At 33.3% G+C, this 21606-nt stretch overlaps 1 long non-coding RNA gene across 1 annotated transcript; it reads left to right on the top strand.

Annotated features, from left to right (window-relative positions):
• Positions 1–8848, top strand: LOC137402067 (uncharacterized). The gene is made up of 3 exons (XR_010979439.1): positions 1–391; positions 3116–3229; positions 8718–8848. It is a non-coding gene; the product is annotated as an uncharacterized lncRNA (long non-coding RNA).
• The last annotated feature ends 12758 nt before the right edge of the window (positions 8849–21606 follow it).

Genomic DNA, 21606 nt, shown 5'->3' with positions numbered 1-21606 from the left:
ACTCGCCCGATGATACACTTTAAGTTATATGGAGATTTTTACGCGGTACGAAGCAAAAACTTCACAAAATTGCCCGACTTTTTCTAGAATTTATGCTATAGGAGGTATACGTTATAGGAGCATCTACTTTACTCTAAAAGACCATGTGAGTTTGTGAGGTACAAATATCATGTTTAAAGTGTGCAATAGCTCCCATGTAGGATACTTTTGCTCCCTCATCACTAATTGAACTTGAAAGTTTATTGTGTATTATCTAATTTTTATCACTTTTAGCCTTGCTTGTCCTCTAGCGCAAAGCCGACCTATTGCTTCTAGATGTGACTCTGGCACTTAATGGTATAAAAGTGCAAGCTGAGTTATCAGTAAAGATTTTGACAGAACTGTTCATGAAGTGAGTGTGAGAGTGCTTTAATTTCAATGCTGTAGTTTATCCCATTTTCTTTCCACTTAAAGAATAGAGAAAACATAATATTATTATGCTTTATTATTTATCTTGAGGTGTTGACTGATGTTCTAAAAAAAGAATTAAGGAGATTGACCAACCAGAAGCTGAGATATAGCCAGCCAAACACAGGTCTACCAAAAACAAAAGTGTTTTGGTAATCATCAATATATGACGTATGAAATCGACTTGTGTGCCATTGGTCAATTAAGCCAACTAATGCGCTCTCCTATAACAATCACGGCGTTTTAATTGGTTTAATCCCTGGAAGTATAGAACAATCAAATTGGGCCTAACAATCATCGCTCCTAGAATTCCGAACCAGTCCCTCTGACGTGTAGATTAGTTTTAGCATAAAATAATTACACGCATCTATTACTTCGCAACATTTCGCTATCTTGCTAGTTCAGCTCAGTTTTGTTGTTCTCCTACTTAGCTTCCATATCCAGGCTCATCTTTAGCGTTGTTCAGATTTTTTAACTATAGCTATAGCTAATAAATATAATCAATCATCAATCTCGGTTATCATTTGGAATTTTCTACAAATTATATTAGTTACATCATTTATTCTATACGCAGTTATATTATTATTTTGTATAATATGCATTATGAATATTATATAAATCATACAAAATAATCATAGATAAGATAATAGATCAATAGAAAAATCAAAGCAAAAGTTATCGTTTTCTTTTCTTATAGCAAGAGCAGCACGGTCAAGTTAGTCTTTTTAAGATTATGGCTGTAGTGAACTTCCAGTCTGTTAATAGTGACGATAATCATGAAAATCAACTGAATGCTGCAGTAGATACACAGTAGAAAAATGATGAAGGAACAAAAAGTCCCATTCCTATTTCTTATTCTAAACAAACTGCAATCGCGGATATCGCATATAGACTATACACGTGCCGTTCGTTGAACATATGATCTTCGGAGCATATCCGTGGAGATCGAGTTAAAATTTGAAGCTCAATAGTCAAAATCTGCTCTTCTGCTTTAAAAAATCATGGCGAGGGGTTGTGGGCAAATGCCTTTACCACACAATGTTTGGATGATTTTCCTGAGAAACCAGAGCTAGTATGTAAATTATTTACTATCGCGAGAAGCGTTTCACATCTCGTAGCCAAAACAATCTTTATACATAACGGCGGTAAGGGTGCGCAACTCCGGCTCATGACCATTAAGTCGATCTATACGTCACAGTTTTCGGGATTTTCGAAGGGTTTTCCTCTGATTCTTTATTAGGTAGACCTGTGTTTGGCTGTCTATATCTCAGCTTCTAGGGGGTCAATCTCCTTGATTCCTTTTTTAGAACATCAGTCAACACCTCAAGATAACTAATAAAGCATAATAATATTATGCTTTCTCTATTCTTTAACATGGAATGTTTGATTAGTACGATATTTTAGGCAGTTTGAGGCCGCTTGTTTTTGGGACAATGTTTAATTATGACTGCTGATGTACTGGCGGTTAAGACATTTAAAAAGCTGATAATGGTGTTTTTATAAAACCCCGACAACAAATTCAGAGTAATTTTTTGCTTTGTAGCATATTTGACTCAATAGAACAAGTGTTATCGCTGAAGCATTCTCTTAAGGTGAAAACAAATTAGGCGATATTTAGAGCGATATTGCGTTAGAGCTAATCTGCGTTAAAATTCACTCAGCGTGTTCATGCAGAGCGATAAAGCTAGAATTTCTCTACACAACTTTATTGCTAACGAGATGCATTTCGATTGGTTAGTTCTTACCAGAATGTAATTTTACGGCAGGTAATTATTTCTTACCGATGTTCAACAACGTACATCAGCTCCAATTTTCTATTTTGTTACGAAACATCTTCAGAACGAACACTCAAATGTTCATGAATTTAATAATAGCACTCCCAGTTCTGTCCATCATAACAAAATTAAAAAAAATCCGAGTTGAAAACCAACATCCGGAGTCAATCGTTGCGCCGGTTGACCATTTTGAGAATGGTAAATATTTAATATATTAAATATGAAAAACCACTACAAAATAAAATATGTATAAAAAATTGTAAAAAAAATACAGCTAAAAATACAAGAATCGTTTTTCTTTTGTCTTCTTGTAGTGTAGGCAGTGTACACTCTCTGAAAGGGAGATAGGTTTAATAACAAATGTGGAGGTTGTTTATGTTGTAGCCTAGACGACGACATTTTGACTGGCCTAAATTTATCAACAACTCCGAAAAAACTGATGATACGGATTTTTATTGGCAGTTTGTGAGCGTGCCCATTATATCATTTGCTAGTAAATCGCTCAAGTGTGTTTATGCACGCACCAGCGATATCTTCGCCCTCATGACGCTTGCAATAAAATCGCCTAGTGTGTTTGGACCTTAAAAGCTCCTTGCTATATTTTCACAAAAGGCAAATATACCTAAACCTATACATATACTGATAAGGTAACTTACCTCCTCAAATAGAGTTGGCGTTCATTAAAAAGATGGCGCTCGATTTTCAAAGCAATCTCCTGATGTGGTCCCAAATAGCGGTGCCAATCAAATCAAGGTGCATTCAAATATAGGTTTAACGGTAGCTCACTTTCAACATTTTTTCCAATACCAAATTGAAGGTGGTCAGAGACTCTGTGCATAAAGTCCTCATCAACTTATTTTTTATACAATGTTAAAATCTTTGTTCTTTTGTAGAAGTTGTTTAATCTGGAGAACGAAGATGAGCTCACCACGCAGAACTATTGTTCTTTAATCATGTTCTCACAGAACTAATCATATTGGCCTACAAGTGTTTTGAAAAACTGAAGGGTAAGTTGATGAGTCCTCTACTTTTTGTAGTCCTAATCTTCTGATAATTAAATTGGGCTTTGATGACTAAAGTGAGCTCTGGAGACTGCAGTCATTTCATTGGGTAGTTGGCTACACTAAAATACTATAGCACTGACAATCCGCAAAAACAGTAAAACTATAGTTATGAAGCAAAATAACCATGTACGGAGTGGCATGTACAATTGATATTTAAATTGTACAAATACAATATCAAAGTACTAAAATATTAACCATTTTTTAAAGATTGAATGTATTTCTTAATGAGTGTAGCCTGGGTTTTCCGAATGGAAAAAGTCTAAAACACAATCAGATTTTGGTCTAGTCCATTAACTGAGTGCGTACAACAGGCTGCGCAGTGCAGCTCAGCACAATGTACGCTTATAACCAAGAGCAATGCGCTAAAAAATCTTTGTACAAAACATTTCTTATTAGTGAGTAGGCAATTAGTTAGCCGGTCATATGTGTACCTAATAGGAAAAAACCAATCGTCATCCTGCATCTAACTAATAGAAAACATGTTAACAGCCAACAGCGACCAAAGTTTTTTGAGAATCATTATTTTTGTTTTTACAGTTTATTATTGCAATAAACAGCTGTGTTAGACCTTTACAGCTACCAAGGTTTTAGAAATGGGCAATAAATAAACCTTTGGAAAATGGACTACTGATTGCTACCTATTGTATCAGCAAAAGAGGATGAGAACCTGACCAAGCTCATACTGCAACACACTTTTTAGATTTTTTGTCGGTAACATTAGGCGTAAAACCTTCTGCTGATTAATGTGTATGTTAAAAAACTCTGATAGGCGGAGTGGTTCATAAATAAGGTCATCTTAATCTGAGGGCACCTTTTATTGGTGAAAATTAGGTCTTTAATAAGAGCCATCACATGTAGGACAAATTAATGTACCAATGTCTGTTCTATTCTAATAAAAAGTGTATTACGTTATTCAATAGAAAAATGATATGGTAATGATGCTACCACTACCAGGCACAATAACCTTTTGGCTTTTACTTTGAAACAATTTTTATTTACCCTTCATGGCCACAATGTTTGCGCTTTAATTCTGGAATTGTCTGTTTGTGTAATAATGTTCTATCTACCAATATTTCATACAAATAAAAGTGTCCTCAAGAACCCTGGCCATCATTTTTAGCTGTTTTTATGAAATCTAGAGGCATTTGAAACGTTCTCTTTTCCAACAGCGTCAATAATTTTTTAACCTTGTCTTAGCATTTTACAACATATTGAAGGGTAAAGTAACAATTTGTTCAAAACTTCATGAACTTGTAGTATGGCTCTTACTCTGTTTTTTTTTACACTAAGCCTGCTTATAAAAATGCTGATGAAATGCAGTTGCATTTAAGTTCTGCATAAATTGTCTAAATTGTTTTTTATCACGGCTTCATTAACAAATTAAAGACTTGGTAAATTTTGATCTTGCAGCCATTTTTCCTAATTGTGCACGCAGTATGATGCTCAATTACAACAAGGCATGAAGTAAATGTAATACGAAGCAGTTTTTGCACTGATTTCTTATGTCTTAATTTTATGTTGAAGCTGTTTCAGTGTCAATTCTTAAACTACCAATAGTACAGCTCGTTTGGCAATGTGTTTCTGTATGGCCAAGTGCTGCATGATGCGGCTTTAGCAAGCTTTTGTACAAATTGTTTCCGATTACTGATTAATTAGTAAATTATCTTATTACATCTATACCTGATTGAAAAAAGCTATTATTTGCATATGTTGAGCAAATAAGAATGCGTTTACAACCTGAGCATAGTTTTGCTTTGCAAAAACTTGTTTTATGAAATCTTCTTACTGATGACCAGTAATTTCAGAAGCAATATAGCCATAAATGGTTACTAACTTCAGATCTATAGACTGAGCAACTTTATTGAGCAATAGTACTAATGAGAGTAATTATGTTCATCAGATTAATTAACATGTAAACTAATAATATTCATAAATCATCAGACTAGAGTTTTGTGCTTACCTCACAGTAATTTCAAAATGGACGAAAAATGGTCCCTCTCACTCGGACAACTCGTTTGTAATATTTTTGGGGGCATGAACTAACTTAAAAACTTATGCTGACAAACTTGCTATAAAAATATTGTTAATAAACAATTGGGGTGTAAAGTTATAACCATTTATACACTCTTTTAGAAATTAATTTCACGAAACACTTATGTCGCGGTAGAGAGATCCATTTGTTAGTAAAGGAGTTGAAGTTATCAGCAGGTAGATCATATGGGTTGCGGTCACAGAAACCATGGTTAAGTCGCAAATCACGAAGTTGAGTTATTCGACTTTGAAGTTGCACCAACTGAACTTATAATATTGGTAACAAATTTTGTAACCTGTAGGTCTGGACCAATGAAAGAGTGATCTTTCTGAATCTGAAGTCAGTTTAGCCAATAAAAGTATTTTACCATCGAAAAAAAACTTAAAACCGTTGCTATGCTAAACAAGAAGTACTGAAAAATGGTGTCCGCTAAAAATAATTGTTTCTTTTTTGCCGAATTTAAAGGTAACTTTGACATTTTGGACGTTTGTAATGAGTACTTTGGTATTCTAACTGATGTCAAAAGCAGTGAAAGTTAAGGGAGTTGTGGTGATATTTTCCTAACGATTCTTACAAGATTACTACAATATTTAATAATAAGAATAATTATTCAATTTTTATGAAATTATAATCAGATTTAGTTATGAGAATAATTATTCGAGTTTGCAAGGTCGAAGTATATAGTGACCGATGGTGTGCAATATGTTACTGTTGTTAATTTTCTAAAGATTTGGTTGATGATTTGGGTGTGCCCAATATCGCGATACAATCAAGCTGTTTTTAATATCTGCAAAAATAAGTAATACACTTTCTTATAAATATACAGCTATTTCTTTGACAACCAGCTAAAATCTGTTTAGATTTTTAAATTCAGCATAGTTTTTTGGATCCAAGTACAGAAATCTAGATAAATATCACAATATCTTGATATTGATTGCTATGTCGTTTTGAAATGTAAACAAAACTTTACATTGGTTTTCGTTTCTAAAACTTTAATACCAGTTTTCTTGGATCTATGTTTTTGCACTAATGGTAAACGTGCTTCAGTTTTTTGACCATATAATCTGCTGTAATTAGGCTAGAATCAAAATTTTGTTTGCTAAATCTTGTAATCCCGACTTACCATGAATTCTGTGATCATGACACATATTAATAGTTAATGCACTGTTTGGAACTTATAGTGCTATTGTAGAACTACAATAAAAAATATGTCATCACTAACAGAAATTAACTACCAGTTTTGATTTTGTATAGGTGTCTTGTTTTCTATTACAGATTTTAATGTGTTTGCAGGACAAAATGAAGCAACTGCAAGAAGTTTATTATATAATTTATTTCAAATTATGTTCTTATGATAGAACTTTCCGTAACAAACTTTCATTTGGCTAATACTTGTATCCATTTTTGACTAAAATAAGTCGAACCAATTTGTTTCACTCCTACTACCTGCCCTAAATTAGTGCAAATGGTCATCAGAAATGTGCTTTCTTTGCGCTGCTAAAATGGCCCATTAAATGTACTTTATTTTGATGAAAACTCAAATATTGGTTAATTATTGGCCTTTCAAAAATACCGTAAAATACTCATCTAATTTGCACGTACGACTTAGCTGCCCAAGTTGTCAATGCATGGTACTGGAGCTTGTTATCATTTTGCTTGTTGAAGGTTGACTTGCAACAAAATTTCATTACGGTTATTTGGTATCAAAAGATTCACCTTGGCTTACTCTGCTGTGTTGTGGGTGCAAAATATGGAGAACTGTGATTACAAGCTCTTAAAAGCTAAAAAAGAAACAGTTAATCTCCGCGATCCCGAAACCGCCGTAGATTGGAATCAATTCATTTCTCTGACATAGTAAAATGATTTGGTTATTGTTTTGACACGTGATCTTCTCACATGAATTGTAAGTTCCGTAAAAGGCTCAATATAAAACTTCTTGTAGCACTAGTTTATGACATAAACTTTGGATTTCGCCAAAGAGCTCTTACCAAATATAGATGCTCGCTAGTTTACAATTTTGTTTTGGGTTGATCTAATCGTCTAGTCGCAATCTGATCATGTGACCCATGCTTCTTGCCAAACAGCGCGCATAATTTTCGCAGCATTTTTTGACTATCACAGGTGACCAACAGGTTTGTCATGCTTATCAGATGATGATATGCATTCCTTCGAGCTAAGGTTAAAAATTAAACCATTTTTTACGGTAGGTTTTGAGATATCAGTGCTCAAAGTGACATCAATACAGTGATGAGGAAACAGATGCTTGAGGACAATAGACATCGTTTCATTGAATGCGTGAAGCGTAATTGTGAAAATATTTGAATGAATGAGGTTGCATGAAAGTGTAAACAGAAGCCATCTTGTCGAGCTACGTTCCATTTGACCCATTTTTGGAACGGGATTCTAATCTTCGGCAATTTCGTGATGGCGGCGATTAACTTTTCGCTTTTGAGCTTTTAAGAGCATGTTATCACATTTCTACATATATTGCACATGCAACACAACAGAGTAACACATATGAATCTTTTGATACCAAATAACTGTAGCGTGAATTTTGTTGCATGTCAACCTTTAAGCATTAGTAATCTTTTAGAAAAATGACAAGATTTTCTTTTGGAAACATACCTTTCAAGCAACAACGGTATGCGAGTGCCACTGTACGTAATTTTGATTAATATTCTTAAACTTCGTAATCATTCTTAGTATTGACTAAGTATTATTGCTTTTTAGTTTGTGTATTTTCTTATGTAATTATTATCTGTGAATGTTTAGCTGAAGCTTGTGCAGAGCTGTCATCAACAACAATTTAGTTGAATGTCATTTACTAGTTTTTCCGTTTTACAAATTGGACTATTGGTGTATACAGCTCCTATTCACCCTTGCATGTTTATAGTTGTCATGTTCTTGCATTCTGGTTGCCTGTCCACTGACGATAGCACTTGTACAGACTATATGTAAGCATAGTGTCTGGGATAGGAACTGAAACTCACAGTTAAAACCTATGGTGACCAGCTCTAAACTTTACTTTGCAATAATATCTAAAAGCCAAGTCCAGATCAGGGTCAGACTACTGACTATGAATTTTACGAATGAGTAATTGCTTTTGAAATACCACTTCAATATTTGAAGTCCTTTTTTTAATAGGATATAAATAAGTTTTTACATTGCTTAACTCGCGTTCTGCTATTGCCTACAAATCACAATGGTGACAAATATCAAAGCTGGGATTGAGAGTCATAAGCTAAAATATCAGATGCACTTCTGCTTTCTCAGTTTTTTCCTTTTTTTGCAGCAAGCAATGAGCTTTCAATTGATTAGCTATGAAAAGAGTTTAATTTAAATCGGAAAATCATTCATTCAAAAAATGTGATATTTCTATTTTGTTATTACTAATTGCAGGGTGTTGCTATAACATGTTCTGCACCGACTTTGGTGCTAGACAAGTTATCTAAAGAATTGGCGATTCAAAGTTACAAAAGCTTACATATTTGGGGAGGTTTCTGGTCAGAGGAGAGCGGACAAAGGAACTTAGTGAAGGTAAATTAGGGTGTCAAAACACCAAAATAGTGAGTGACATAGAATGAACCTTGGTGAAAAACAATATTTTTTTAGATGTATTTTACAAATATTGAGATGAAAAATTTTGTGTTAGTCCAAAAATTTCAATAATATGTATTTGGACGATGTATCTAATAGTATGCAACAAGCTATAGCTTTTTTTAACTCTGAATGACACTCGTATTGCTTAACTTGCATTTTTGTACCATTTACAATCTCTGTTTGTGAGAAATGTACCTTTTGTTCCAAATCCTGTTCGGCCTGTCATAGCTGTTTTCTGCAGTAACCATTCAATTTTCGGGATAAACGGGGACCAGGGTCTTTTGTGGACAGTGAAAACCCACAAAATAAAAAGTAATGTTTTTAAGTTTATACATAAATAAGCCAAACTTTAAGGCCAAAACACTTGCATTGTTTCATAAGCATAATGTATTTGTTTCCTATGTGAAAAGTAAACTTAAGTTCCTTTCATTGACTTTTAGGTCATATTCTAACTTAAGTCCAAGTATTTTAACTCAAATTATGAATTTTTTGTAGTATGGGCATAGGTCAGATTTTTATCTGGTTGGAATAGCTGAACAGCAAATTTTGCTATAATGTACATGTAGGCCTATACCTATTATAACGCAAATTCCTCTCAATGTAAAGAATTTATGTAAAGCTTTTGTTTGACCAACATAAGTAATGCCATATAGGGTAAAGTGTCAAGTTGGTGAAAGTTCCCAAAATTATTAACAAAATTTTCATAGTTGTCCTTAAAAATATCGCTTACATTCTTGGTAAACTTGAGCAATGATAAGATGCATAGGGTTCGCTATTATAGATACCAATACATTGTTAAACTAGTTTGTCATTAGAGATTGTCCTTTTTGTCAAAAATATGTAAAATGATTCGCCTCGCAAGAAATCAGAAATATTTGAAGGGGATCTATCAGTGAAAGCTTTGGAGTGTTAATACAGACGGTTTCCTACTTACGAACATTCGAGTTACAAACAACGGTACATACGAACAGGTCTGCGCGTATATTCATCGATTATACCGACGGTATTACCGACTTATTAGCGGCAGAAAGAGGCGCTACATAGAAGCATCACCCAGCATCCACCTTCCTCTGCCCAGTTCGTTGCAGTGCATAAGTGCGTGAACGTATCTCCAGTGCGCAAAGAACTTTTTTTATTTTTCCTGTATGTATTGTAAAGGAGTTTGCCGACCTTTACTTGGCACGATCTAGACTAATAAATAAAAAGAAGAGAGTGTGTGTAGTCCCATTCAGCTTTTTTATTAGCGAAGGTAATTTCACTATTCGAGGAGCGTACATCTATCTGCTCTGCTCAAATAAATGAGAGCGCTCCATTATATTTAGTAATATCAACTGTTCCATCCTAACGGCAAACGGTGAGAACACCGGCTAACAAGGTGAATAAATAGGACCGCTAGCGAGTTGGTATGACAACAATAAAAGTGACGATAAATGATAGTGTTATACCATGATATCAGATATAACAATAGCATAACGAGTGAAACAATGATATAATAAAAAAGGACAACACATACGATCAATAAGAAATGCTGTGTCATGGCCCGGCGTCCACCACAGTATTCTCTCCATTTTATTAAAAAGTTTTTTTCAGTACAAACCAATTTACAGGTTACTTATACAAGCCTTAAACATACTAATATAAACCTTCAATATACTTATATACATGTAGGCCTTAAGCATAAGTTATAATACAAAATATAGCACTGAAGCAACTTACGAACAAATTCACTGTACAAACAATTGTTCGGAACGTAACTCGTTCGTAGGTTGGGGACCGTCTGTATACCAAGCTGAATGTCATGATATCTAGTCTCATCAAAATCTATCTTGCTCCCAAGCTCTTCCCGACGATGGATAAATGATAAGTCATACAGACACTGATTTTAATAGAAACTTCTAAACTATTTAAAGAATTTCAATAATGTCTATATAATTAATGATTAATGTATAATCCTAAATATTTAGGATTTGTTTGGAGTGCACGAGAGGACAACTCTGCTTTGCAGAGTAACCTGGCAGTAACCCTATGCTTAATTTGTACACGTATGCATTGCAGTGAAAGGCATATTCATACACATAAACCTTACAGTGTTAAAGGCCAACTGAATGAAAAGGGACTTTTATACAATTCATAGTCAATCTGTGCATGGAAAAAATTGACCGTGTAGACAGTTAGGAATTTTACTCAGCTTAAGAAGTTTTGAATCAACTTGGCTTGTACCAACAAATACCCTGGCAGTTTAAAGTGCTGTAAAAGATTATCAGTTGCAATAATTATGCATTCAAATATTGCAAATTATTACAAGGTTAATTAGCATAGTTTTTGTAGTGTCAGTCTAGCAAGGTAAATGTTGCAAGTTCAAATCCAGCGGGATGCAATATTTTTCCATTATCCAACGCTGGCTTTATATGGACAGACACGGTTTTCATCACAGTACAAGCTGAATGTGTAAAATTTTGTAGATTTTGGTGCATTTTGCTTAGAAATAAGAGGAATGGAAACGCTGTAATTATTAGTTTGTAAAATAAAGCTTTTCTTAACCCAACTATTCATTACATTTTATATTTAAAAGATACCATTCTCACCTAATAGTTTGACAAAAAAGCTTTAGCTTAAAAGAAAGCATTAATGATAATGTTTGTTATTTTTTACTTTTATTGAGTTAACTTGTGTTAACAATATCGAAACAATAATTTTTTAAGGCTTACTAGGTTAATTTTTTTTTAGGCAAAACATCAACATAGTGAGAACTGCAATCTCTTTAGGGCAAACATAATTATGCAGAGTTTCAGTAGGAAAGCATCTTCTGTGTGACCTACATTTAGTACAGCCACCAATATAGCTAGCTGCCAAAGCCTACTCTTCAAGTTTCTGGCCAATCTCCTAAGCGTTCTAAAACAACATGATGGAGCACACTTTTTAGTCAGTATTGTTTTAAAGCTGGTTTGATATCTTGGGAAAGTCTGTAAAATGAGTAGTGTTCAACATTCTCCTAATTTTTAACTATACTAACAGGTTAATAAATGGTTTCTTTGCAGGTAGAGCAGCATGTTTACCAGTGGAGGCAAAGTGGTCTAGATTGCCTAACCTTCAAACAACAAGTTGATGTTCAATTTCCAAAAAGGCATCCAGTGACTGGAATGACATCCAACCTTAAAGTTCTTTCTGTAGCTGGGCGTGTCTACAGTCAGCAAAGTTCTCTTGCGAATCGCTTCTAAGATCTCTAGCTAAAATCATATTTTAAACGTTGTGCAGAGCCATTAGTTACAGCTACCACAACTTCACACATTATACTCGAGGTGCCAGGAGATGGTCACACAATTTACAAGACAATTATAGAGCTCAGTGTTTTGAAGCTCTACAGCTTTATTTGATAGAAATAAAATATTCCACTTTTGTTGATAAATGTTTTATGGTATTCTTGTGAATGCTTTGATTTTTAATCTTTTGGTAATGTAACAGCTGTTTGGCCTGCTTTTGATAGGTTGCTCCTTTTGCACTAAAGACTTTTAGATTTATACAAACTCATTGTGTTTTAAGAATATTTTATTTGTCACCGTTGCACTCACTTTGTTTGACGTACTTATATTGAGCTTTCCTTTTCTGTAAACTCAACTCCTTGACGGGGTTGCTTAAAGAGTCAATTTTTTTCCTTTTGAGTAAGTTTGGGCTTTTTTTAAAAAAATATGCTGACCAATGTTGATAAATGCGAGTTAGATATACATGCATGAAATCTGCACAGTGTGTTCAATGTTACTGCATGGTTTCATCGAAAGCTCTTATCTGAAACCTTTTATAATCCAAAGGGCCCCACATATGCTATATTTCCCAGTTTTGCCTCAGTAGCAATGACTTGACTAAATCGAATTGTATAAGTAATAAATGTGGCCACAGGTATGAAAATCTCCCATGTTTGACATTTATGTTTTAAAAATTGGGTGTCTCTGGCTCTACCAGGCATATTTGGCAGCATGAATGTATGCACTGTTTTAATTAATATACGTTTTAAAAGTTTTCTATTTGACAACTAGGATGGTTTCAATACCAATTACTTGATGTCAATACCATCCTAGCTTTTATTGCAACTTATTACAACTTTTTTTAAATGGACAAAGTGTTTGTTTTTGCCATGCATGCCCACTAACAAGCTATTAAGGGAAAGCATAAGTTTTCAATTTTATGAATAATATGTATGATAAACTTTAGATCAAAGCACACACAGATGTGCCTGCAAATCGGTTTTCTTAGTTTCTGTTGACAAAATCCCTGAAATGGGGTTTCAGGGATTAGTTCGCCTTTTTAACCAATTGATAGAAAATTAAATGATGCAATAAAGGTTCATTACAAGTAAAAAGAACCAAACTAAATATCATAGTTAGCTAAATTTATATAAAAAGAAAAGAAGTAGAGCTTGGAACTAGGACTATCTAATTCAAGATATAAAAACATAATAGGAGGCTCTGAATTTAATGAGAAGATAACTTCTCTTGCAAAAGAGAAGACAACTCAGAATTTTGTATAAAAATTTTCAAATTTTACGCTAATGGGAAGTCCTCCATTTCAAACTACAGAGCCTCCTAACCTGCAAAATTTTTCAAAATGTTGAACTCTCCGGCAAAATTTATGCAAAATGCAAAATAGATACGTATGCGATCAGCATGACGAGTAGAGTTGTTTAAGCATGTTTCTAGCGAAGCCTCCTATCAGAAGCCTCCTATTATCCGAAAGCCCTATATCGTGGATATATTTTCCAAAGTGGCCTCCTATTCAATCTAATTTGACTATATATATATATATATATATATATACATATATATATATATATATATATATATGTATATATATATATATGTATATATATACATATATATATATATATATATATGTATATATATATATATATACATATGAATGTATATATATATACATTCAAAATATAAATGAATGTATAAATGCGGAATGACCTTCGGTATTGAGAAATGTGGAAGGCTAATTCTTAAGAAAGGCCATTCTATGCTCACAGATGGCCTAAGAATGCCAAATGGCACCATCGAAAATATAGAAGAAGGGTACAAGTACTTGGGGATTATGCAAAGCAACATCAACCACGAAGCATATATATATATATGTATATATATATATATACATATATATATATATGTATATATATATATATACATATATATATATATATACATATATATATATATGTATATATATATATATATATATAATTATATATATATATAATTATATATATATATAATTATATATATATATATATATATTTATATATATATCTAATCAAGTGGCCGGCAGTGAAAAGGCAATAGAACAATGCATATATTTATGCATATATGATACATAAATGTACATGCATGTACGTACTTATATATACACTTATCGAAATATATACAATTATATACATACTTATCTACATAAATTTATGCGTATAAGTTTATTTATTTTCCATAATGATATATCTAAATATCTTAATTTATATAGACAAACATTAATTTATGCATATAAATATGTATATACATGTATATATTTGGGTGAGTGTATATATAAGTATGTATGTACAGTTATATATTCATACATGCATAAATAGATATGTGTAAAAGTATCAGTTTTTTAGCTTTCTACAGTAGAAAGCTAGACAGGCGTGCTGTTTTACTGCTGGTACACCCCAATAGTGTAATGTTCATATGTTTTATTCCAATTTATTGTTTTCATTCCAATAATTTAATGCTCAAATGTTTTAAATGTTTTTTCTAAACTTATTTGACACCATATTTAGGGTTTATTTCCCATGCTCTTTTTTACTCTGCTGACTTATTCAGCAGAGAAAAAAGGAACATGGGAGATTGCTAAATGGTGGTCAAGGTCAAAATCTTTGTCAGCGGGCAATTGTATTACTTCGAGTAATAATAAGTAGTAGTGATAATAACAGTAATAATAGCCTCTAAATTCTCTCTCTGTTCGGTAAGACAAATACAGTCCGGTATCCCATTTTCAAATTTGTACCAGTGTTGAGAGGTACCAGTATCATCCTATTTATAGTTTTTTATTTATGTTTGTATCATTTATTATTATACAGTAACCTTGTATACCCACTCAAGCTTTTAAATTTTTATCAATAATTCAACAAATTCATAATTTTAATTTGTTTCTCATTTTGTATTAATTACATTAATATATATTAATTGTATTATTACCAAATCAGCTTTGAATGTAATCATAGCAAAACCGACTTAATTTAGCTATTACTTGCTAATTATCTCACATCTACATTTAAACAATTTTATAATTGTTTTATTTTGTTTCTCAAGTTATTTGACCTGCACCAAATATTTTCTTCTTGTTATCAAGTTTGAAAGTTGCAGTTATTTGACAATTTTTGCACGTCTATACAGTCGTTTTATTTTTCTTTTAATTTATTTAAACTTTTAATTTGTATAAATATGGCCTCTTTGTAGTCATATACTAACACAGCAAAAGTCGTGTATGATGTCAAGAATGCATGACACAATATGAGCATAACTGAAATAACTTCATAATTCGCTCACAATCCTTCTTTCTTACACTTTAAAGTGACAGCAAAAAAGCAAAATGAGTACAGGAATCAAGTACGATACTTTAGCAGTGCTAAAAAACGTTGAGAGAGTTATCTTAAGACCGTTCGCGCGTCATGGACATATGGTTGCATATTCGGTGTACGACCCACGATCAGACGATTCTTCCTTGTTGTTCTATCTGCTGGCATATGAGGATACTGAAGAAACATACAGTGTTCCTGAAAAAAGAATTCCAGAACTGTTTACAAAACGAGGCTTAAGAGCTGCAAGTACTCCTATGACAATATATTCTAAAGCTGACAATGATAAAGTTCTTGGAACAATTGATAGCAAGTTTTTACGTAGCAGTCAAAATCCAACAGAATATATGACATTTTCTAGTCGAACTCGTACAGATGTTCAGGAAAAAGCATATCCAATAGATACTAAATACCGTCCAAGAAATGCTTGTATAAAGGTAAACGCCCCTGCAGCAGGAATGAAGATTAACTTTGACATTCTTACAAATCTATTCAGTAAATACTCCATAATCCTTGCTTCTCTGAAAATTCTTTACACTGAGTTTAATTTTTCCCGATCTCCGATGCCAAGAAATCTTCACATTTCCTACGGAGTCGCTCTACCACCAATTATGCCTCCACCTGACTTCACATCCCCAGCAAGTGGTTTAAACCTATTTGGATCAGTAAAAAAGTGTTTTTTCCGTATTTCCTGTCGGAGCAAATCTGAAGATAAATACGCCGAGCTCATCGATTATGATTCTCATAATCTTATTGTTGTGATGGTAACATGTAAAAAACAAAACACACTATTTACACATTTCAATAATGTGTATGGAGAACCACACTTTTATACAACTAAACAAGATGGATCTTCAAAAATAGAGGCTTTTATGACATCTGGTCAACTTATTGGAGCTGTTGACACAGAGAACTCCAAGACTTATGATGCTCAAGGTGTACAGGTTATTTCCAAGTGCTTGAGGACTGTTTTTGACAGAGATGAACAAATGCAGAAAAGGATACAACTTGGCCATCATATTGATAAAGAAGTATGCAGAACAATGGACTATAGAAACATCGGCCAAGTGTTATTTGAATGTGATGTTAACCTTAGGGTTGACTTTAAAGCCTTACTACTTAGTGAATTGGTGAATTTCTCTAGTGTCTTCTACTGTCTGAGGCAACAATTTGTGAATCCAAAGCTTTCATTCTACCCCTTCTGTTCAAGAGTGCCAAATGCTCCAACAGCTGCACCTTATTAATTCATCAACTTTCTAATTTCACAAAGGGCTTTTACCAACTGTAACAAAAGAACATTTTATTGTTTTAAACATACTTTTATAAAGAAACTAACATGAGAAGAAATATATTTGATGCTAAAATAATGTGACCACTATACTTCTTTCTTTCAAGGTCCAAAATGAAAAAAAATAAATGTATTATAGCTAACTAGTATGGTAAAATAATTTTTTTCATTCCTTACAAAGTCCAATATCAAAATCTGAAAATATAGCTTTAGTATGTATTTGCTAACAAGCAGTTTAAAATCTTGTCTAGCAATGGTGCACCTGAAAATTCTCGTAAATGTTTGATCGATTTAATGAGTGATAAAATTTGTTTAAAAAACAGAAAAAGCATAATATGCTTTATTATTTATTTTGAGGTATTGACTGATGTTCTAAAAAAAGAATCAAGGAGATTGACCAACCAGAAGCTGAGATATAGCCAGCCAGACACAGATCTACCAAAAAACATAAGTGTTTTGGTAATCCTCATATTAGCATCAATATATGACGTATGAAACCGACTTGTGTGCCATTGGTCAATTAAGCCAACTAATGCACTCTCCTATAACAATCACGGCGTTTTTATTGGTTTAATTCCTAGAAGTATAGAACAATCAAGTTGGGCCTAACAATCGTTGCTCTGAGAATTCCGAACCAGTCTCTCTGACGTGTAGATTAATTTTAGCATGAAATAATTACACACATCTATTATTTCGCAATATTTCGCTATCTTGCTAGTTCAGCTCAGTTTTGTTGTTCTCCCACTTAGCTTCCCTATTCAGACTCATCTTTAGCGCTGTTCAGATTTTTTTAATTTATAGCTAATAAATGGAATCAATTAAATCAATCATCAATATCGGTTATCATTTGGAATTTTCTACAAATTATATTAGTTACATCATTTATTTTATACACAGTTATATTATTATTTTGCATAATATGCATTATGATTATTATGTTAATCTTAAAAAATATTCATAGATAAGATAATAGATAAATAGATAAATAAATCAAGTTATTTTTTTCTTTTCTGACAGCAAGAGCAGCACGGTCAAGTTATTCTTTTTAAAATTATGGCTGTAGTGAACTTACAGTCTGTTAATAGTGACGATAATCATGCGCATCAACTGAATGCTGCAGTAGGTACACAGTAGAAAGATGATGAATGAACGAAAATTCATATTCCCATTTCTTATTCTAAACAAACAGCATATCACGGGTATCGTATAATATAGACTATACACGCGCCGTTCGTTGAACAGAAGATCTTCGGAGCATATCCGTGAAGATTGAGTTAAAATTTGAGGCAAAATGGTCAAAATCTGCTCTTATGTTTTGAAAAATCGTGGCAAGGGCAAATGTCTTTATCACACAATGTTTGCTTGGTTTTCCTGAGAAATCAGAGCTAGTTTTTAAATTCTTTACTATCGCGAGAAGCGTTTCACATCTCGTAGCCTAAAACAATCAGTATATCATTGAACTTAAAACTCCTGGAATGGCAATCACATGACTCTTACGTTGTTAGTGATACGTAACGTATGCGCCATATTGGAGAGCTAATCGAATTCTAGTTCCGTTTGTAAACAAACGGTGAAAAATGACAGAAATGTACATAATGAATAGTTATATTCCAGCTGGGTGAAAACTCCTCCTACACAACGTTGAGAGTGCCCTGATAGAAGAAAACCTATTTATAACATATGGAGTGGGATATATCAAATGATAAGTAGATGTAAAATAGATTTTCGTGGACCATGTTATTTATACAAACTGTTGTATTACAGATGCATAAACCCAGAAAATGATATATTCATTCAAGCAAATAAAAACTGTTCCATTATATTAAAATTTATATTACATATGCATAAATGCATATGGAAAAACTTAGCACATGAAGTATTTCGATAAAAACAACACATAGGTATGCTGCCAAAACAGAAACTGTTTTCAAGATTTAAGTGATAATAGCTTATGAATGTATGATATGTATAATACAGTATCTGTAAAAGATGGAATGAACTACTGCAACAACTAAACGGAAATTAAAAACAGTTGTAATAGAGGATAGTCAAAATAATGCAAACAAGGAAATGCAGGAATTAGTGTAATCAGATGATTAAACTTATACATACACGTTACAGAAACTGTGTAAAAGGAGATTTGTATAGCACTGGATATTGAGTCAAGGTGCATCAGAGTTTCTTAGAACTAAATCAGATTAGGAATAACAGCACAAAAGCAGTTGCAGATGAACATGACAGTGATTACATTGTTACTGGCCTTTAAAAAGTACTACTTTAGTATTGTATACCACAAAGATGCACCTTGCAGTTTGAGTGTAGGATTTTAGCACAGTGATGCTGTCGGAGATCATAAAACGACTGAACAAGGTTTTTCATCAATGCAGAGGTTGGATATGCCATCTGCCGTATCTGTAAGGTGTTTACCAAAGCATAACACATCACTAGATCTTACAATACTGATAAACTACACCACGCAATGGAGTGGATCTGGCTTTGTATTAATAGGAAAGTATTGATCTGCAACTAGCAGGATCCTGATGACACCGTCTGATGGACGCACTAATTATACATTGTTTTGTAGCTCGAGCAGAGTATAGAGATGTCGTTACTGGATGTGATGTCGGTACTGGATGGACTTAGTGGTAACCAGCGACTGACGGCCAATGTCACGACAGCACTTTAGTTAGCTTTTGCACAATGTAGCCAGCTATATAGACTATACTGTTGCCTATAACAGAAATTTGACATCCGAAATCATTGGGTTCCGAAAACTGATCAACTTATGGAGTAGCCTGTATGATGAGAATCTCGTTTTGAGCAGTAACATTCCTAGTTTTACCAGCATTGGATTTTGCACCACATTAGCTAATAAGTTTGCGAAAGGTAGCCTTAAACTGAGTAACAGTAGGATTACTATTCCAACCACCTAAACAAAAGCGTCAATTATAACATTTACATAAAATCAACAAAAATGAATGTCTTACTCACATAAATATAGTACCCTTAATATATAACAATACAACTAACAAAATAAGCGAAAATAAAACAGCTCAAATGCTACCATATCGCTATGTAAAATGAAAATGTGGCAATTTTCACTGAAAGTCATTCACACCCATCTTAGGCATAAAGCTTAAAGGTTGACTTGCAACAAAATTCACATCACAGTTATTTGGTATCTAAAGATTCACCATGTTTTACTCTGTTGTGTTGTAAGTGCCAAATATGTGGAAATGTGATGACAAGCTCTTAAAAGCTCAAAAACAAAACGCCGCCGTAGATTGGTATCTGTTTATTTTTCTGACGTAGTCATTACAGTTTGGCCAAACTACTTTAAGTTGAACAAACTTGCAGCACTGTGCTTGGCAATATGGTTTTAAATTCAATCATTGAAAGGCATCATTCAACATTGAAAAATATTACCTTTAAATGACTTCTGTCGAACGTTTTAACCTGTTGTCAAAACATGGATCATTGAAATGTTTGTTGCAGATAAGTGCCCAAAGATCAGGCTTATTCACTTTATGCAGTTGCGATACCATTGTAAATACCGAGAGTTCTCAGTTGCTTTGTTTGGAAATCTAAAAATTAAAATGAAACTGTAGTAGTTAGTTAGCAACAGTAGTAATAACAATAGTATTATTACTCTTATCTCCTGACTGCTAGCTATATCCAGGTACAACAATAAATAATATTATACGCACTACAAACATTTTTTTACATTTTTTTTAAATATAAATATTTAAAATGTTCTTCTTTCAGAACGAAGGTTTTTTATTATTTAAACTTGGAATTTTTTATATTAATATTTCAGAACTACAAACCATTACGTTATTTCTAAATATAAATATTTAGAAATAACGTAATGGTTTGTAGTTCCGAAATATTACAAAATACAGTCAAACTCGTACACTCAGTAGTGGCATTGATCGACTCTCACTCACCCAGTGACTAGTGTTGTAGAACTAACTAGTGGCAGTACTAACTAGTAGTAGCACAACTAGTAGTAGTCATAGACTTTAGCAATAGTATTAGAACTAGTAGTAGAAGTGACTCACTTGTGAAATGTCATGCCCTTTCCTTTGAAAGTCCATTCTTGCGGTTTCTGCAGTTTATGGAATAGCAATAGCACTGTGCACCTACACCCTTCTCTATCTTACACAAATTATTAGTAGTAATCTCAGTTGTCTGTTCTTTTGAATTAGCGGTGTATTCGTGATCTTCCATAGCTGTTAAATCTGAATTTAGATTTCTTTCTTACATTGAAAACAATGAAATTAACTCAAACGGTCACTGAAAATGGTGTCGGCCGAATTTCCGTACTCACGAATGACCTCTTCAATTCTAGGGGTTTTGAGTTCAATGCATTTTATGTAATGGCGGTAAGGGCGCGCAACTCCAGCACATGTCCAATAAGTCGATTTCATACGTCACAGTTCTCGGGATTTTCGAAGAGTTTTTCCTCTGACTCGTTTGTAGGTAGACCTGTGTTTGGCTGGCTATATCTCAGCTTCTGGTGGGTCAATCTTCTTGATTCTTTTTTTATAACATCAGTCAACACCTCAGAATGAATAATAAAACACAATAGTATTATGCTTTTTATATTCTTTAAATCTATGTCCAGTTACAGCAATTAAAATTTAGCAATGAAAAGTTTGCATGGCACTGGACTAGTATTTGACACTTCCAGATCTAAAGGCGGTGAACTCAACCATTCAGCTACGTGAATTACAATAGATTCATTAGGAAAATAGTCCTTGCATTGGTTAAGATATTTGCTTAAAGCATTTGCTTTGGGT

This window comes from Watersipora subatra, chromosome 8 (assembly GCF_963576615.1).
Source record: "Watersipora subatra chromosome 8, tzWatSuba1.1, whole genome shotgun sequence".
Classification (NCBI taxonomy): Eukaryota; Metazoa; Bryozoa; class Gymnolaemata; order Cheilostomatida; family Watersiporidae; genus Watersipora; species Watersipora subatra.
The sequence above is the reverse complement of the archived record's forward strand: the minus strand, read 5'-3'. Positions and strand labels throughout refer to the sequence as shown.